Here is a 5,497-nt window from a genome sequence, read left to right on the forward strand (position 1 = left end):
CTCCCAGCAGACTCCATTCAACTCCATGGCATCATTTGCCGCCTGGATGCCCACAGTTCCAATTCTATATCTCCATCCTTAAGAGCACTAAGCATTGTCTTTTTATTACATGTCATATATAGAAGAGTGTAGAAGACACCTACGACATTATAAAGACTTGCAAAAATAATAAGGCAAACACCCAAATAACCACCACATGGGTTAAGATGAAATACTGCCATCATCTTAGAAGGAGTCTGTGTGTCTCTTCCTGATCACGTTCCCAAGAGTAAGAATTAATAGGTTCCAGGGATTAGGACGAGCACATCTTTTGGAGGCTTTTTCCTACCTACTGCGATGTATTTTTAGCTTTGTCCTGTTTCTGAACCTCTTTTTTTTTTTTTTTTAAGATTCAATTGATTCATTTTTTTTTTTTAAGTAAACTATCCACCCAACTTGGGGCTCGAATTTACGACCGCGATCAAGAGTCTCGTGCTCTACTGACCGGACCTTCTTATAAAGTGCTTTGCCCTGTCATTCTCTTTCGCTTCTTTCGCTCAACATTATCTTTGTAACAGCATCTATGCTGGCGTGTAGAGCATTCCTTCTTTTGTGATTGTTGTATTCAAGTCCCTCAAATCCATATACTACAATCTGCGTAGCCATGTCTTCGTTGACGGCACTTAGATCCTTTCAGCTCTTGGCCTTCGCAAGCACGTATCATCCTGATGCACACGTGCACCGGTTTCTTCAGGTTCTACACCTACGCGTGGAACCGCTGGGTCACAGCGTGTCAACCTTCAACTTCAACAGTTGAAGCCAAACTGTTTCTCAGGGGGCCTCAAGTTAGACCTCCCACCGGCGGTTTCAACCGCTCTGTACCTTACCCAGTGCTTGATGTCGTCAGACTTTTTCTCTTTCGCCCATCTGGCAGGTACGTAAAGGTATCAGTCGGTGTCTAAGTAAGTGAGCAGAGGCTTTTCAACAGGAAGAATTTAATAGTGGAAATGAAATAAGGGCTCAGGGCGACGTTGGCACGGAAGGGAGAGCACACTAAGAAAGACTGCAGGACTCGTAATCGCAGGAAGTCAACACAGTTCCTGGGGCTACAGCAACAAAAGGGAGGAAGACTGATACATCCTCTGACACAAGCTGCTGGGGAAGGGGGCTCCCCAGAGCACCTCTTTGTAGCCTGCGGCTCAATGAATTTTACCTTTAGCCTCCTAGCCATTTCTTCTGTTGTCCTCATCTTGAGGGCACACACCAGTACCCACCAGTCACCCAGGGTCAGAATCCTGGCAGTCACCCTCCTCTTCCAGACTCCCCCTTCCTCTTCAGTGCCTCTTCTCCTTCCTGTCACATAACCCTGACCGACACCAGACATGCTTCTCTAGTCTAGCTCCCAGCACGTGATCTTATGCAAACTGCCTGCTCAGGAAATGTTTCTTTAATGAACCTGAAAACAAACATAACGGTGTGGGGACAAGATGAACCCTAAGATCCTCCTCGAGTGGCGGGGTACCTGGCTGGCTCAGTCAGTTCAGCATGCCATTGTTGACCTCAGGGTTGTAAGTTCAAGCCCCACACTGGGTGTAGAGATTACTTAAAAATAAAATCTTAAAAAAAAAAAAAAGGGAGGGAGAGAGAAAGTGGCTTCCCTTTCTAACCCGAGGCAACAGGAGGACAGGGTGGCTGGGCTGACAGCGTGGCTGTACCAGCTGCTGAACTCCTGAAATGTGCTCATACCTGATGGCACAGGGTCTCTCCGTGCTCCTCCCAGGGACTCCCTGCGGACCTCCCTGGCCACAAGGGGCTAGAACCCTCTAGTCTGGTAGGTGGTTGCACGTTTTTTTGTTGTGTTTTTTGTTGTTGTTGTTGTTGTTGTTGTTGGTTTGATGCTTATTTATTTCTTTTGAGAGAGACAGAGCGAGCCAGCAGGGGAGGTATGGAGAGACAGAGAACCCCAAGCAGGCTCCACGCTGTCAGCACAGAGCCCCACATGGGGCTCAAACCCACAAACTGTGAGACCATGACCCAAGCCGAAATCAACAGTTGGACGCTTGAGTGACTGAGCCCCCCGGGCACCCCACATTTTGACTATCACTCCAGAAGGGTGAGTTTGCAGGGGGAGAGGGTTTCACTGAGTCAAGATCCGTCGGTTTGAGTGAACCCTATTTTGTGACTCTTTAAAAAAATTTTTTAAATGTTTTTATTAATTTATTTTTGAGACAGAGAGAGACAAAGCATGAGCAGGGGAGGGACAGAGAGAGAGGGAGACACAGAATCCGAAGCAGGCTCCAGGCTCTGAGCTGACAGCACAGAGCCCGACGCGGGGCTTGAACCCACAAGTGGTGAGACCATGACCTGAGCTGAAGTCAGACGCTCAACCGACTGAGCCACCCAGGTGCCCCTCTATTTTGTGACTTTTAAGCCCTAAATGAAATCAACTGAAAACCCACTGTCTCTGGACCAAAGAAGAGAAAAAGGAGAAGCTGTGGGTATTCTCAGGACAGGCTATTTGCTTTGCTTTGTTTGTTTGTTTGTTTGTTTAAAAGAGATATAGAGTCATCTCCCTCTCCCATATCAGTCCCCTTAGGGCTCTAAGGAAACAGGTCAGGGAAGGGCATGAAGGGAAGGGGCGGAGGGAACAGCTGACCTCGCAAAGGACACTTCAGCCACCGTGCCTGGTGAGGCCTACTGGCACAGGGCGGGCTGGCAGGCCAGCAGTCAGTTTAGCCTGCGGACAGTAGAGCAGGGGCGTCAAAGCCTGAGTTACCGGCTCCAGGACTGCACGCCAGGACTTCGTGCCGGCAAAGAGTTTTTACCAGCTCCCGACTGCCAAGCTTCCCTGGAGGATGGCGCTCACTCTGAAGCCACTCGCACCAGGACGAGGCACACCACAATGACCCGGCATTTCTGCCCATCCCCGCTGGCAGGCATTGAAGCCCCCTCTGCACCCTCGGGCTGCTGAGATGCCCAGCTCACCGGCCCCTCCGCCATGGTAGGCTGGGCCACCACCCGGTCACCGTTTCAGTGCTCTGGCCGCACCCAGTCCCCTAACTCACCAGCAGCATTCCTGAATCTGTGCCCCAGCAAAGGAGGGTCTGCCCCGTCCTGAAGCCTCAGGAGTGCACTGCACTCACTGGCTCCCTCGCGCCCAGCGTGCAGGGCATTTGCCTGGAGCCCGGTCCAGTCTAGCGGTGGGGCGGGGGACAAGGGGGACTGTCCGGAGGCTGAGTCAATGCAGGTCACCCTTTGCCAGGGCCCCTGTGACCAGGTGTACATTTGTGTAGAATAGTGACTTCTCTGTGTGATTCCCCGAGGAAGCAAGACCAGAGCTGCCACGGTGCTGTTGGTGGGGGAGGGAGGTTGGTGGCAGTAGTCGTTGCTTCTGTCACCCCACGATCTCGGACCCCCAGCATAACGTGTCAAGGAAGCCAAAGCATTTCCGGAACTGAGGCACCACTGTGCATGTACCCATTATAGAAACGGACTCATCACTCCCAGCTCCAAGCCCCTCCCCCAGACTCCCACCATTCAATAAGGTGCAAATTCCTTAGGGCCGCACAGAGCCCCAGTGCCCCCCTTCCCCACATTTTCCAGCCACCAACAACGTTCCCTGCTTTGTGGCACACCCCCGCCTGCCCCCCTTCAGGGCCTGGATCTCCTATCATTTCCCAGGGAGAATTCACTCTCCAGCCCCCATGTGCTGGATTATAGTTGACCATTTAGGGACTCTGCTGGACTGTGACCTCTGAGGGGTCAGACCTTCCAATTAGCAAACGGTGGTGGATGTTCAGGAGGCACTTTCCCTCATTTGTCCTGGACTTGCCTCTGACTCAGAGGATGGACTTCAGTGACTTTATTATAGCATTTAGTACCCCAAACATCCCCTTCATGAGTTAGGGATCTCAATCCTTCCCAAGCTCAATGTTACTGTCCTTCCAAGCCCGGGGAGGTTCTCCACGTCCCCAATTTACATATTCATCCATTTGTGCAACAAATATTAAGGCTGGTTCGTGCCAGGCACTACTGGTGACCCCAGGACACAGTGAGAACATGCTGGAGGCAGCCTTGCCTTCCAGGCAAACATTTAACCATTAAAGAATCACTCCACCTTTAGTCCGACGGAGCGAGCCAGGGAGGACCCACCTGGCAGCCCCGCTCGCTGTGACTGCTCCCTGGGCCTCCGCCCGCTCCTGGCCCCGCACGGGAGCGAGGCCAGCCGTGGTGACTGCCCAGGGTCAGGGTCTGGCACCCACGTGTCAAGCAGAGACTTCACTCTCCTCGACATCATCCCGGGTGTAGCCCAAAAGTTTGGAGGAGGTTTGGCCACCTCCCCAGGCCTCCCTAGCCGCTCTGCTCACAGCCTCTGCCGGGTGGGTGAGTCTCCGGGCTCTCAGGGCCTCTGGAAGGAGCCAGGCGGATCGGGAGCTCTGGCAGGCGGCGCCAGCAGGGCCCTTGCAGGCGGTCGGGGGCGGGGCCTGGGCAGAGGGGCGGGGCCAGGCCGGGGCCGGCCCGCGGGGGCGGGGTCTGAAGCTCAGCCGTTCTGACTATCGCTGGCGACCTCGTGGCGGAGTGACGGCCTCGTGCGCTCCGCAGGACGACTGTAATGGGTGAAGACGCCGCGCCCCGGGCCCCTTATGCCGGAGTGGGATGGGGGAGGCCACGCGTGCCCTTCCACCTGCCCCAGCTACTTACGACTGACCACGCCGCTTTCCCGGGTGTCGCGACTCCACCATTGGCACCCTCGACCCCGGAGCGGAAGTGGGAGCAGGCTGGACCTACCCGCGGGAGGGGGGGGGGGGCAGGACAGGGCTACACGTCGCCTCTCAGGGGTCTGGGAGCCCAAGAAATAAGCGCGGGGGCGCGGGGAGTCCACGGGTCTCCAGCCCGGCGGGTGGGCTAGCAGGGTGTAAAGGTCAGCACCAGGCGGTGGAGAAGGCAGCCCGGCCCAGAGCAGAACAGAGACAGCGTGGGGCTGGGTGGTCGGGACTGGGGTCCTGGGGGTGTGCCGCCTGCGCCAGATCCTGGCCCTGCTTCAGTCTCCCTGGTGACCTTGGGCATGAACCGCACCTCCCCGTGCCTCGGTTTACCGGTTTGCAAAGGGAATGTGATCATGATCAGATTTACTATGAGGAAGCGAAGGAGAGGGGCCATCCCATCTGCCCTTCTGAAAGTTTAGAGTATGTTGTTGGTACTCTGTTGACGCCAGCTTTACGGAAAAGAAACCTGGGGCTCAGGAAGTTTTTTTTACTAACTGGCCCACCTGCCACAGCCAGCAGGTGGCAGAGCCGGGGTCTAGCCAATTTCCCCAGCCAGTTCCATGAAGTTCTGTCGGTTTTCTTCATTCAGGGGACCCAGTTTACCTTTCCTTCCTCTGGGTATGCCCCAACCCACCTCACGCTCTCTCCTGGTAAGCCCCAGAGGGCAGTGTGGGAATCTGAGCCTCCCTGGGCTGTGCTGGTGCCCCCGACACGTTGGGACACTGACGAGGGGCTCAGAAAGTGCCGGCTTC

This window comes from Lynx rufus, unplaced genomic scaffold, assembly GCF_022079265.1.
Source record: "Lynx rufus isolate CCGP_SWC_20201006 ecotype Redwood Valley unplaced genomic scaffold, mLynRuf1.p SCAF_7, whole genome shotgun sequence".
Classification (NCBI taxonomy): Eukaryota; Metazoa; Chordata; class Mammalia; order Carnivora; family Felidae; genus Lynx; species Lynx rufus.